General features: G+C 37.0%; 1 pseudogene across 1 annotated transcript in view; it reads right to left on the bottom strand.

The window, feature by feature from the left end:
* The window catches only part of LOC308640371 (axin interactor, dorsalization-associated protein-like), a 37,703-nt pseudogene that overhangs the window by 1,837 nt on the left and 20,793 nt on the right, over positions 1-15,073 (bottom strand). Inside the window, exon 6 of the transcript XR_014024317.1 lies at positions 1,709-1,832. The product of XR_014024317.1 is annotated as an axin interactor, dorsalization-associated protein-like (transcript). The remainder of the gene's footprint in view (positions 1-1,708; positions 1,833-15,073) is intronic.

Below are 15,073 nucleotides of genomic sequence, written 5' to 3'. Positions count from 1 at the left end.
AAGTGGTAAAAAGAACAAACATGTTTTCCTTAGGGAATAGCCCACTATATTTTTCTATGCAAAAAAAAAAATATGGAGTATATAATTTGCCACAATGGAGCTCTGCCACCAATTTCTAACTTTGATCAAGTATATGACTTATTTAGAAAAGCCTTTAAACCTAACCTTATCATAATTTCCCTGTTAAGAACCAAAAATGGATGAGAACAGCCAACAAAAACCCTTTTGTTAATGAATAATTTTTCATATATATTATCTAAATTCTGGTTATACTGTTTACAACATACCCTGAATTTACAACAACCAGATGGTACGTTATATATAGTTTTAATTTTCCGGGTTTTAAAATCTCAGTTTAATCAAATTCAACAAGGACTTTTTAAAATAACTCCTCAGTGTTTATGTGTTATTCATTTATGTGTCTCAAAAAGCTCAAAAACAATTTAGTACATTTAATAATTAAAAAGTATTTACATAAAAATATTTCAGTTTAACATGCAAAGGTAATTTAACATTTACAACATCATTGAATATTTTTGTGTTTTAAGTATACTTTCTGAATGAGTATGCAGTTTTACAAATGGCCTATCAAACAATGTAAATATTTTCCAGTACACTATATATTTGATAACTGGTAACATCGGAATTTAAAAGTGTACCAGTATTAATGCTGTGGATTATGTTCTTTAAATAAATGTTTTTCTTTGTGGTCATATTTTTCTTTTAATTAGCACTAATGAACCCATGGATCTGACTTTATTTCTGCAATTGATAAAAGTTCCTCCATTTAACTTCAGCACCGATCTGTTCCTTTGGTGCAAAACTACAGGTTAAAATAAGCCCTTTGTACTAACTTTAGTTATTTCTGTAAAATGGTATAATTTATTCCTTAATCACATCATCATCCCACGGGATTGCATTCAGGGCATGGATGTTATGGACGCACCCTACTTCCCTGTCCCCTGATTTTCATCTGCCTCTGTAGGACTCACCTATGTAGATACTTCAGTAGCACAGGAAGAAGAGGGGCTGAAGCAGGAGAGATGGGAAAACAGGACATGGGGCTTTGTGTAGAAAACTACACACCCATGGAAGGTGAGGGGTGCTATTGTTAATCTACATCCTGAAGGCTGTAGCTGCTGTTAAGGACAATGTGTATGTTTAGTCTGCACGTTAGATGGAATCTGAAGAGCAAAAATCTCAAAAGCAAAAGTGAGTGTATAAGTAGGAAATATTTTTTTGTAAGTCTTTCAGAACTAGGGGCTGGGGATGTGGCTCAAGCAGTAGCGCACTCGCCTGGCATGCGTGTGGCCCGGGTTTGATCCTCAGCACCACATACAAACAAAGATGTTGTGTCCACCGAAAACTAAAAAATATTAAAAAAATAATAAAATTTCAGTCTCTGGTATTTGGAATTTAGGCTGCAGTCCTTATTTAAAAAAAAATCTGCAATCTGTATTTGGGGTAAAAATGGGAGTTCATAACCCACTTGAATCTAATGTATTAAATATATGTCAAGAGCTTTGTAATGTTTTGAACAACCAATAAAAAAAGTCTTTCAGAACTATGGTCTGTTATGATCTCTTCTAGGATTCTGCCTCATTATAGAATGCATTAAAGTAAGTTGTCACATATACAAGACCATCCCCTGTCAAAAAACTTTGTCCCATTTGAGAAAAAAACATAATGCAATTTGCCAGTTATTTACCCTTTACACTAACTGCAATATAGGGATCGATGCACTGTCCAGCGTCTTTCAGACCAATTTTCTCAATCCTGATAATGAGTAATGTCATTCCCGGTTCTGATGGCAACCTTGGTAATTAAAGTACCTGGCAACAGAGAAACCTCAATAAAAGTTAGCTCCACCAATAATTCAGAGTAAATACTTTGACAAACAGAAGATATAGCCTACCTCTTAGGAACTAGCTAGGCATTATGTATTTTTACTTCCAAAATTCATGAACATTTGATGTTATACTTTTTTAGAAAAATATTTAATTTTACACATAATATATCTGCATTTCCCAACCATACAATCACCTTTAAGCAGAAATAATAATTTCTATAATAATAGTGTATAGTATGTATAATAAAAGTTTGTTAAAAACATCACTTGAGGAAGCCCAATTATACATAATAGTATAATATGCTCATATATTTATATTCCATATGTACTTCTATATTATACTCAGCATCTTAATATGAAGTGGTAGAACAAAGACAAGAAAAGCTTTTAAAATACTTGTTATACTGTTCTAAATTCTGAGACACTTAATATCAGAGTTGATCAATACATTCTTTCCTTTAGTTATTCCTAATAAAATAATTTACAATTTGATATTTATGTTTTAATTTAACTATATAGTCTAACTTCTATGCTTCATTCTATTTTGTATGATTTATTCTCTCAGAAATTAGTACTATACAGGCTGCCATATAAAAGGGCCTTTGTATAACTGAAAAATTTCCCCCAAACCAACTAAAATTTGTAAAACTAAAAACCCACCCAGAACAACATGACAACATTCACCCACCAAGAACATATTAAGGAAGAAATCAACTGTTCAGTATGTTCCCTTTTTTGAAACTACCAATAGAGAACAGATGCAAATAAGCTGATTTTAATCAAGTATGTATACAGAACCTCAAAATACACTTAACAAAAGATTTGGGTTGATGTTTTTCAAGTTTCTATTCAACAATGTGTTATGCTACTTTTAATTATGAGTTATTTAAATACATGAAGCAATCAACACACTACATTTGAAAATACACATTTGATTGATGGCAAATGTGGGTTGAGGAAATTTTGGGAGGTGATGGGAATGTTCTGAACTTGTATAGTGATGACAGATGCAAAACTCTATAGAAGTGTCAAAAATCAATGAATTTTATACTTACAGAAGGGAAATGTTATGATATGCAAATTATACCTCAACAGTGTTGTTAAAAATGTATTACTTTCTAATTTAAACAAATATGAAGGCAATACAGACAAATGAAAGAATGGGAAGGCCTGGAGGATGCATTTCACTGTTGCATTAACAAACCTAAATGGGCTCAGGCTGATATCATTAAATATATACATAATACCTTTTATGCATCTTCTTTGATTGACAAATGAGGGTACTTTTAGAAGAGGGGCTTGTACCTGGACATCTGGGATGAACTTCAGAGAGTTAAGAAACACCTCTGAAATTTTATGAAAAATGTGAATATGTATACATTTATATACATATATATTCACATGTATGTATATCATATATGAATTTTTCTGCAGAAAAGTTCATTCTATTATGTAGTACATGGCTGTATAAATATGCTACAGTTTATGTACACATTCTTGTGTTGATAGATATTTGAATTACTACAAGTGTTTGGATATAATTAACAAGGCTATTATAAATACTCTTCTGAACATCTTCTGGTGCCCATAAGCACCCATTTCTGAAACAGAGGAATCACTAAGTCACCTGGCATGTTACCTCCATACCCACTATGTAACGACAATCCATTTCCCAAGGTGGTTGTGCCAATTTTTTATTCCTAGCCCAAGGGCAGTAGTGTTCCCATTGCTCCACATTCTCACTAGGTACTGTTTTCTCAGATTCTTCATGTTAGCCAATTTTGGTATAAAGAGATCAATCATTTTAATTTGCATTCCTCTGAAGATTAATAAGGCTGAGCACCTTTTAGAATAAATCAAATATATGATTTTCTCTTTTCTGAAGTGTGTTCAATTATTTTGCCAATTTTTTATTGAGATGTCTATCTTATTGAGCTGTAGAAGGTCTCTATTATTTTGCTGGACAAATGTTTTACAAATAGCTTCTTAGTAGTTTTCCTTTATAAAGACTTTTTGTTGAAGTAGAGCATATACATTTTAAAATGTACAAATTGTTAGTACAGTTTGCTGAACTTTCAAAAAGTGAATACACCTGTATAACTAGTATCAGATCTAGGAAAGATATGATCAGCCTCCTGGGAGTGTCCTTCCCCCAACCCTATCCAATTCACTCTTCCAAAAGATAGAAACCATTGCTAACTTCTAACACCAAGTATTAGTTTTGAATATTAAGAATGACTTTTCTCTGCCATGGTGTCTTCTGATTATAATAAATACTTACTGCTAGTAATATGAAATTTCTTAATATCTTCCTTTACAATCAGTGCTTTTTATGTCATATTTAAGAAAACTTACCCCACTCCAAAATCATAAAGGTACTATCTTGAAAGCATTTTATTGACATTAATTCTATATGTCACACAGAATTATTGTCTACGGTGTATAGTAGGAGCTTTAATTTCATTCAATTTCACATAAATACTCAATTGTCTCAGCACTACTCATTAAAAAGACTGACATTTTCCACCACTGATCTGCAGTCCCACCTCAATCATAAATCATGTGGCAATCACTTTCTGAGTTTTCTATTCTGTCTTACCGGACTGTTTATCCTCTTACCACTAATACAGTATCTTAATTCTATAGCTGTGTAAAAGGTCCAGGAACTGCAATAAAAATTCAGATGAGTTTCAGGAAGAGTCTATCTTTATAAACTGCTTTGTCTAATTTATGAACTAGTATATATCTTTACATTTTAAAAATCATAACATTTATTTAATAGAACTTTATTTGACCTAAAAGCCTTAAGAAATAAAGACCTACAGATCCAGGGAAAACTCATGTTTTTATGTTTATGTTCCATGAAGAATGGATGGCCATGCAGAAATGACTGGAAAAGGGGGTGTGAGCTAATGGTAAAAGGCTGCCAGGGTCCTAGTAACCCCTGTCTGGTCAGATTCTTCTTGGCCTCTCTGTATAGCCTTCTTTCCTTCTGGACCTAAGGCAGGTCCTGTCTGGAATTAGGGATTTTAAGGGAGAGGTGAAGGGAGGGTAGGGGGACAGGGAGGAAAGGAAAGAGAGAGGGAAAGAGGGGAGAGAGAGAGAGAGAGAGAGAGAGAGAGAGAGAGAGAGCTTTCTAGGTTTTATGACTGGCTTTGGGAGAGAAGGGTGAAGGACAGGAGGGCAGGAGGAGGGCAGAGGCTTTGCTGCTGAGGTTGCTTTTGGGATTCCAATCTCCTTCAGTTAGAAGTTCTCAGCAGGCCAAACCCCCACTCTTTGGGCTATCATATTCTGATCTGACCCTGCCCACCTTCCCCCTCTCCCTCCCTCCTCCTCCCTTTCTACTTTAAGAAGGGAATGTGTAGATCTTTCCATCTTATAATATCTTCTTTGATTTCTCTTTAGGGTTCTGTAGTTTTCATTGTATAGAACTTTGACTTCTTTTGTTGATTCTCAAGTATCTTTTTTTTGAGTTTATTGTGAATGGAGTAGTTTTCCTCATTTCCTTCTCAGAGGCTTTGTCACTGATATACAGAAATGCCTTTGATTTATAGGTGTTGATTTATATCCTGCTCCTTTGCTGAATTCATTTACTATTTCTGGAAAGATCTAACTTGCTCTTGGATAGGCAGAATTAATATTATCAAAATGACCATACTACCAAAAGCACTCTATAGATTTAATGCAATTCCAATCAAAATCTCAATGGCATTCCTCATAGAAATAGAAAAAGCAATCCTGAAATTCATCTGGAAAAATAAGAGACCAAGAATAGCTAAAGAAATCCTTAGCAGGAAGAGTGAAGTAGGTGGTATCACTATATGAGACCTTAAACTATACTACAGAGCAATAGTAACAAAAAACAGCATGGTATTGGCACTAAAACAGACTGGTAGACCAATGGTACAGAATAGAGGACACAGAGACTAACCCACAAAATTACAATTATCTTATTTTAGACAAAGGTGCCAAAAACATGCACTGGAGAAAAGATAGCATTTTCAACAAATGGTGCTGGGAAAACTGGAAATCTATATGCAAGAAAATGAAATTAAACTCATAACTCTCACCATGCACAAAACTTAACTCAAAATGGATCAAGGACCTAGGAATTAAGCCAGAGACTCTGCGTCTAACAGAAGAAAAAAGTAGGCCCTAATCTTCATCATGTGGGTTAGGCCCCAACTTCCTTAATAAGACTCCTTTGGCACAAGAATTAAAACCAGGAATCAATAAATGGGATGGATTCAAACTAAAAAGTTTTTTCTCAGCAAAGGAACAATCCGTGAGGTGAACAGGGAGCCTACATCCTGGGAGAAAATCTTTACCCCTCACACATCAGATAGAGCACTACTCTCTAGGATTTATAAAGAACTCAAAAAGCTAAGCACTGAAAAAACAAGTAACCCAATCAAAAAATGGGCCAAGGAATTGAGCAAACACTTCTCAGAAGAGGATATACAATCAATCAACAAATATATGAAAAAATTTTCAACATCTCTAGCAATCAGAGAAATGTAAATCAAAACTAAGATACAACTCCAGTCAGAATGGCAGCTATTATGAATACAAACGACAATAAGTGTTGGCAAGGGTGTGGGGAAAAAGGCACACTCATACATTGCTGGTGGGACTGCAAATTGGTGCAGCCAATCTGGAAAGCAGTATGGAGATTCTTTGGTAATCTGGGAATGGAACCACCATTTGACTGAGCTATTCCTCTCCTTGGACTATACCCAAAGGACTTAAAAACAACATACTACAGGGACACAGCCACATCAGTGTTTATAGCAGCACAATTCACAATAGCTAAACTGTGGAGCCAACCTACATGCCCTTCAATGGATGGATGGATTTTTTAAAATGTGAATATATATATATATATATATATATATATATATATATATATATATATATATATATATACTCAATGAACTTTTTAAAAAGAGAATAAAATCACGGCATTTGCAGGTAAATGGATGGAGTTGGAGAAGATAATGCTAAGTGAAGTTAGCCAATCCCCAAAAAACAAATGCCAAATGTTTTCTCTGATATAAGGAGGCTGAATCATAATAGGGTAGGGAGGAGGAACATGGGATGAATAGATGGATTCTAGATAGGGAAGAGGGGAGTGAGGGAAAGGGAGGAGGCAGGGGATTAGCCTCCTAATGAATGTGGAATGAATGTGATGGACATCATTATCCAAAGTACATGTCTGAAGACACAAATTGGGTGTCAACCTGCTTTATATACAAACAGAGATATGAAAAATTGTGGTTTATATGTGTAATAAGAATTGTAATGCAAAAAAAACAAGTACATGTATAACATGAATTGGCGTGAACAAACTTTATACAAAGATATAAAAAATTGTGCTCTATATGTGTAATAAGAATTGTAATAGACTCCATTGTCATGTATTAAAAAAAATAAAATCAATAAAAGAAAAAGAAGGGAATGGGGAGTGGGTAGGGAAAAACTGTGGAATAAACCCAAACTAACTTTCCAATGCACATATGTGAATATACTATAATGAAACTCATCATTTTGAATATCTATAAGATACTAATTTTAAAAAATGTAAATAGATCAGTAAAGTGGATGAAAGGGAACAGTGGGAGGGAGGATGGGGAAGGTGAATTGGAGCAAATTATATTCCATGCATTTATAATTAGTCCAAATAAATCTAATGTCAAGAATAACTATTATGAACAAATGAAAAAAAAGAATAATGACTTCACTGTTTTTATAAAATGCATTCTCATAAACAATTCAATCGAGAGAAATTAAAAAAGTAAAAGAGAATGTACAATTCAACATCTCACCAACCATAACAATTATTAAGTCACTCTTCCATCTTTTTCCCTAATTTCAAGATTGTTCCAGTTTCCTTTTCCTTTTGATATTCTTTTTTTTATTATTGGTTGTTCAAAACATTACAAAGCTCATGACATATCATCTTCCATACATTTGATTCGAGTGGGTTATGAACTCCCATTTTTCACCCCCAATACAGAATCACATCGGTTACACATCCACATTTTTACATAATACCATATTAATGATTGTTGTATTCTGCTACCTTTTCTGTCCCCTACTATCCCCCCCTCCCCTTCCCTCTCATCTTCCCTCTCTACCTCATCTGCTGTTGTTTAATTCTGTCCCTTGTTTTTTCCCCTTTCCCCTCACAAATTCTTATATGTAATTTTGTGTAACAATGAGGGTCTCCTTCCATTTCCATACAGTTTCCCTTCTCTCTCCCTTTCTCTCCCCCCACTCGCCTCTGTTTAATGTTAATCATTTCCTCAAGCTCTTCTTCCCTGTTCTGATCTTAGTTGCTCTCTTTATATCAAAGAAGACATTTGGCATTTGTTTTTTTAAGGATTGGCTAGCTTCACTTAGCATAATCTGCTCTAATGCCATCCATTTGCCTGCGAAATCCATGATTTTGTCGGTTTTTAGTGCTGCATAATACTCCATTGTGTATAAATGCCACAGTTTTTTAATCCATTTATCTATTGAAGGGCATCTAGGTTGATTCCAAAGTCTAGCTATTGTGAATTGTGCTGCTATGATCATTGATGTGGCAGTATCCCTATAGTATGCTCTTTTAAGGTCCTCAGGTAATAGACCGAGAAGAGTGATAGCTGGGTCAAATGGTGGTTCCATTCCCAGCTTTCCTAGGAATCTCCATACTGCTTTCCATATTGGCCGCACCAATTTGCAGTCCCACCAGCAATGTACAAGTGTACCCTTTTCTCCACATCCTTGCCAGCACTTATTGTTGCTTGACTTCATAATGGCTGCCAATCTTACTGGAGTGAGATGGTATCTTAGGGTGGTTTTGATTTGCATTTCTCTGATTGGTAGAGATGGTGAGCATTTTTTCATGTACTTATTGATTGATTGTATGTCCCCCTCTGAGAAGTGTCTGTCCAGGTCCTTGGCCCATTTGTTGATAGGGTTGTTTGTTATCTTATTGTTTAATTGTTTGAGTTCTTTGTATATTCTGGATATTAGGGCTCTATCTGAAGTGTGAGGAGTAAAAATTTGTTCCCAGGAGGTAGGTTCCCTATTTACCTCTCTTATTGTTTCTCTTGCTGAGAAAAAAACTTTTTAGTTTAAGTAAGTCCCATTTGTTTATTCTTGTATTTAACTCTTGGGCTATGGGCATCCTATTAAGGAATTTGGAGCCCGACCCCACAATATGTAGATCGGAGCCAAATTTTTCTTCTATCAGGTGCAGAGTCTCTGATTTGATATCTAGCTCCTTGATCCATTTTGAATTAACTTTTGTGCATGGCAAGAGAAAGTGGTTCAGCTTCATTTTGTTGCATATGGATTTCCAGTTTTCCCAGCACCATTTGTTGAAGATGCTATCCTTTCTCCATTGCATGCTTTTAGTGCCTTTATCAAATATAAGAAAGTTGTAATTTTGTGGATTGGTCTCTGTGTCCTCTATTCTGTACCATTGGTCCACGTGCCTGTTTTGGTACCAGTACCATTGCTGTTTTTGTTACTATTGCTCTGTAATATAGTTTGAAATCTGGTATCGCTATACCTCCCGATTCACACTTCTTACTTAGAATTGCTTTTGCTATTCTGGGTCTTTTGTTTTTCCATATTAATTTCATGATAGCTTTATCTATTTCTACAAGAAATGCCGTTGGGATTTTGATTGGCACTGCATTGAACCTGTAGAGAACTTTGGGTAATATCGCAATTTTGATGATGTTGGTTCTGCCTATCCATGAACCTGGTACATTTTTACATCTTCTAAGATCTTCTTCTATCTCTCTCTTTAGGGTTCTGTAGTTTTCATTGTATAAATCTTTCACCTCTTTTGTTAGGTTGATTCCCAAGTATTTTATTTTATTTTTTTTGAGGATATTGTGAATGGGGTGGTTTTCCTCATTTCCATTTCAGAAGTTTTGTTGCTGATATGCAGGAATGCCTTTGATTTATGCGTGTTGATTTTATATCCTGCCACTTTGCTGAATTCATTTATTAGTTCTAGTAGTTTCTTTGTAGGCCCTTTTGGGTCTTCTAGGTATAGGATCATATCGTCCGCAAATAGTGATAATTTAAGTTCTTCTTTTCCTATTTTTATGCCTTTAATTTCTTTTGTCTGTCTAATTGCTCTGGCTAGTATTTCAAGGACTAAATTAAATAGAAGTGGTGAGAGAGGGCATCCCTGTCTTGTTCCAGATTTTAGCGGGAATGCCTTCAGTTTTTCTCCATTTAGAATGATGCTAGCCTGAGGATTAGCATAGATTGCTTTTGCAATGTTGAGGTAAGTTCCCGTTATCCCCAGTTTTTCTAGTGTTTTGAACATAAAAGGATGCTGTACTTTGTCAAATTCTTTTTCTGCATCTATCGAGACGATCATATGGTTCTTATCTTTAAGTCTATTGATGTGGTGAATAATATTTATTGATTTCCGTATATTGAACCAAACTTGCATCCCAGGGATGAATCCTACTTGATCATGGTGCACAATTTTTTTGAAATGCTTTTGTATTCAATTCGCCAGGATTTTATTGAGAATTTTTGCATCTATGTTCATTAGAGATATTGGTCTGTAGTTTTCTTTCTTTGAAGTGTCTTTGTCTGGTTTCGGGATCAGGGTGATGTTGGCCTCATAGAATGAATTTGGAAGAGCTCCTTCTTTTTCTATTTCTTGAAATAGCTTGAAAAGTATTGGTATTAATTCTTCTTTAAAGGTTTTGTAAAACTCCGCTGTATACCCATCCGGTCCAGGGCTTTTCTTGGTTGGTAGTCTTTTGATGGCTTCTTCTATTTCTTCCTTTGTTATTGGTCTGTTTAAATTGTGTGTGTCTTCCTAGACTCAATCTGGGCAGCTCATATGACTTAAGAAATTTATCGATGTCTTCACTGTCTTCTATTTTATTAGAATATAGGGTTTCAAAATACTTTCTAATTATTATCTGTATTTCTGTAGTGTCTGTTGTGATATTGCCTTTTTCATCCCATATGTTAGTAATTTGAGTTTTCTCTCTTCTTCTCTTCATTAGCATGTCTAAGGGTCTGTCGATCTTATTTATTTTTTCAAAGAACCAACTTTTAGTTTTATCAATTTTTTCAATGTTTTTTTTTTGTTTCAATTTCGTTGATTTCTGCTCTGATTTTAGTTATTTCTTGTCTTCTGCTATATTTGCTGTTGTTTTGCTCTTCCTTTTCTAGGGTTTTGAGATGTAGTGTGAGTTCATTTATTTGTTGGTTTTTTCTTTTTTTGAGGAATGAACTCCAGGGAATGAATTTTCCTCTTAAAACTGCTCTCATTGTGTCCCATAGATTCTGGTATGTTGTGTCTGAATTGTCGTTTATCTCTAAGAATTTTTTGATTTCCTCCTTTATGTCTTCTGTAACCCATTGATCATTCAGTAACATATTGTTTATTTTCCATGTGATGCAGGATTTTTCCTTCCTTCTTTTATCATTGATTTCCAGTTTCATTCCATTATGATCAGATATGGTGCATGGTATTATCTCCACACCTTTATATTTACTAAGAGTTTCCCTATGGCATAATATATGATCTATCTTTGAGTAAGATCCATGTGCTGCTGAGAAGAACGTGTATCCACTTGATGATGGTTGATATATTCTATATATGTCGGTTAAGTCTAGGTTATTGATTGTGTCATTGAGTTCTATAGTTTCTTTATTCAGCTTTTGTCTGGAAGATCTGTCTAATGGCGAGAGCGGTGTGTTGAAGTCACCCATAATTATTGTGTTGTGGTCAATTTGACTCTTGAACTTGAGGAGAGTTTGTTTTATGAACGTTGCTGCACCATTATTTGGTGCATATAAATTGATAATTGTTATGTCTTGTTGGTGGATAGTTCCTTTTAACAGGATATAGTGTCCTTCTTTATCCCTTTTGATTAACTTAGGTTTAAAGTTGATTTTATTCAATATGAGTATGGGCACTCCTGCTTGCTTCCGAGGGCCATGTGAGTGGTATGTTTTTTCCCAACCTTTCACCTTCAGCCTGTGTATGTCTTTTCCTATCATATGAGTCTCCTGAAGGCAGCATATTGTTGGATTTGTTTTTTTGATCTAGGTTACTAGCCTGTGTCTCTTGATTGGTGAGTTTAGTCCATTAACATTTAAGGTTACAATTGAAATATGATTTGTACTACCAGCCATGTTTATTTATTTATTTATTTTATTTTGGGTAGTTTTCACTTTTTGGTTGTTTTCCTCCCCCTTTACTGAGATACATCCTGCTGTTGGTTTTGGGCACTATTTTTCCATTCCTCTTCTTGTAGAACTTTGCCCAAAATGCTTTGCAGTGCTGGTTTTCTGGCTGCAAATTCTTTTAGCTTTTGTTTATCATGAAAGATTTTAATTTCATTGTCAAATCTGAAGCTTAATTTTGCTGGATACAGTATTCTTGGTTGGAATCCATTATTTTTCAGCGTTTGAAATACATTGTTCCAGGATCTTCTCGCTTTCAAAGTCTGTGATGAAAAATCAGCCGTTAACCAAATTGGTTTACCCCTGAGTGTAATCTGCCTCCTTTCCCTCGTAGCTTTTAATATTCTCTCCTTGTTCTGTATGTTGGATATCTTCATATTTATATGTCTTGGAGTTGGTCTATTACAGTTTTGGATGTTTGGGGTCCTGTAGGATTCCAGGATTTGGCAATCCATTCCATCTTTCATCTCTGGGAAGTTTTCTAGGATTATTTCATTTAATAGGTTGTCCATTCCTTTGGTTTGAACCTTTCTTCTATCACAATGACTCTCAAATTTGATTTTTTGATGAGATCCCATATCTCTTGGATAGATTGCTCATGAGATTTAAGCATCTTTTCAGTGCTGACTATATTCTTTTCAAGTTGATAAACTTTGTCTTCATTATCTGATGTTCTGACTTCTACTTGATCTAGTCTATTTGTAATATTCTCGTTAGAGTTTTTAATCCAGTTTATGGTTTCTTGCATTTCTAAAGTTACTGTTTGGTTTTTTTTTTAAGATCTCTATCTCCTGGTAAATCTCGTTCTTTGCAGTTTGAATTTGTTTGTTTAGTTCATTTTCAAAATATACTTTCAATTCTTAGACTTGCTGTCTCATGTCTTCTCTAAAATTCCGTTCCATCTCAGTTAGGTATGCCTTGATTTCTTTCCTAGTCCATGTTTCTGATGCTTCTAGGTCCTCCTGTAGATTTAAGTTGTCCTGCATTATCTGTAATCCTTTTTTCCCTTGTTTTTTCATGTTGTTCATGTTACTTTCCAGCTCTGTTTGACTGCTTTGTAACTGCTTTCTCCTATACATTTGTTTTGGCTTTGTTTATCTCTGTTGTCTCTCCTTTGTGGTGGGAGATTGTGCCTATAGATGTTGGGCTTTATTGTACTTTAGAGCTGATTCATTCAATTTATAAAGGGCTTCCGGATTTTGTATGCATATAGTGATTTGTTTTTTGTTCTTAGGACTTTAGGTTAGGTGCTATGAAGGTATAAGGGTTAGTATGTCTTGGCTACTTTAGAAGATTGCTCTACTGAAGGGGGATAGTAACCATCGATTGGATCAGGGTGTTGGTAGTAGCTAGGTATTTAGGAGCACTATAGACGGCCTCGAAACATTCACCTATTTTCATTCAGACAGTTACACGAAATGGAGGACGAAATGCTTGGGATGAAAGTTGGGGGGAAGGGGAAGGAAGGTGCTCTTGAAAAGAAAGAAGGAGAGGGAGATAGATAGCATAGAGGATAATGGAAAGAATAATAAAACTTGGAAGGGGAGAGAAAGAGGGAAAAAGGGAGAGAAAAAATAAAATAAAATAAGAAATAAAATTAGGTCTTAGAAATCCATTTTCTTCTCTTCCCATAGGCAAAGCTGTGCCCTCCGCGCTGAGTTTTGCCCTCAATGTGTCAACAGCAATCCCTGTAAGGCAGCTCCTGGGAGTCTCTCAATCCTGTTGTTCCAGAGCCGTTTCACTTCTACGTCCCCTCCTCCCCTTCCTCCTGCCAGCCAGCCAGGTCCTGCTCACCGGAGGCAGTTCCCCAAGGATTTGGTTACACTTTCAGCCCCAGCGAGTGCTCTATTTCCCTAACGACTGAGCACTCTCTCTGTCATTCATCTAAGCCCCAGTGCTATGGAGCTGTGGTCTGGGAGTCAATAGTTTAATTTTTCCAGACCCCTTTGGTGGGCACACCTTTGGAATCTGGTGGCTAAGACCATTGGTGTCACTGCTGGTGGTAATGGGAGTTGGGGGTCGAGGATCCCCTCTGCTTCCCTCAGCCCCTACAATCACAACCACTCCGCTGGCGGTAGGAGGAGTTGGGGGTGGGGAGTCTTCTCTGCTTCCCTCCACCCCTACAGTCATGCCCACATCACTGGCAGTAGGGGGAGTTGGGGGTCAAGAGTCCTTTGGCCCTTACAGTCATGCACACAGAGAGATTTTGAAGTTTCCCGGTTGTTTGTATCTGATGTGGGTGGGAGTCACACACCTGCTAAAGTAGATTCCACTGGGAAGAAATCTCTTTGGCCGAACTTTGGTGACTTCCCCTCTCTGCTATGGTGGGCCCCTGGTTCCTTGCTGGAGTGTCCAAAGGGAGGGGTGGAACTGGTTTGTCTCTGGTCTGACACAATCTCTGGTTTTAGTTCCCAGTTCGCTATTTCATAAAGGCTTGGTTAGATTCCCTTCATGTCGTCTGGGGGGGGAGCCATTCACCGTGTGGGCGGGGCCATTAGCAGAGCCGGGAGGGCTCGGGTCGTCTGCCGGGCCAGGCGGGGACCCTTCTCGCCGTGCCGGGCCGCTGGGGGCCACTTGTAGTACCGGGCAGGCGGTGGCCGCGTGGCTAAGAGCTGAGCAGGCGGGGTGGCCATTCGCAGAGTGAGCAGGGCCGCCAGGAGAGCCGGGATGGCAGGGGCCATCTGCCGGGCCGGGCGGGGACCCTTCTCGCCGCGCAGCGCCGGGTCGCCGGGGGCCGCTTGCAGAGCCGGGCGGGTGGAGGCTGCGGGATTGGACATCTGCGCCTGCATGGCCGGCCAAGATTCACTTGTCTGGGACAAATTGTCACCTCTAATAGACTTACTAATCCCCGGCAGGTCTCCTTTCAGTGGAATTTTGCTAGAAGTTCCTCAGTAGGTAGAATGTAGCTGTTTCAATGGGTCTTTCTGATTCCGTTAATGTGGAGATACTGAAAGTGCTGCTTCCTCACCGGCCGCCATGTTGGATCTATCCTTTTGATAT

Source organism: Spermophilus citellus (assembly GCF_964194105.1).
Source record: "Spermophilus citellus genome assembly, contig: SCAFFOLD_114, whole genome shotgun sequence".
Classification (NCBI taxonomy): domain Eukaryota; kingdom Metazoa; phylum Chordata; class Mammalia; order Rodentia; family Sciuridae; genus Spermophilus; species Spermophilus citellus.
This window is presented reverse-complemented; position numbering and strand designations above follow the sequence as displayed.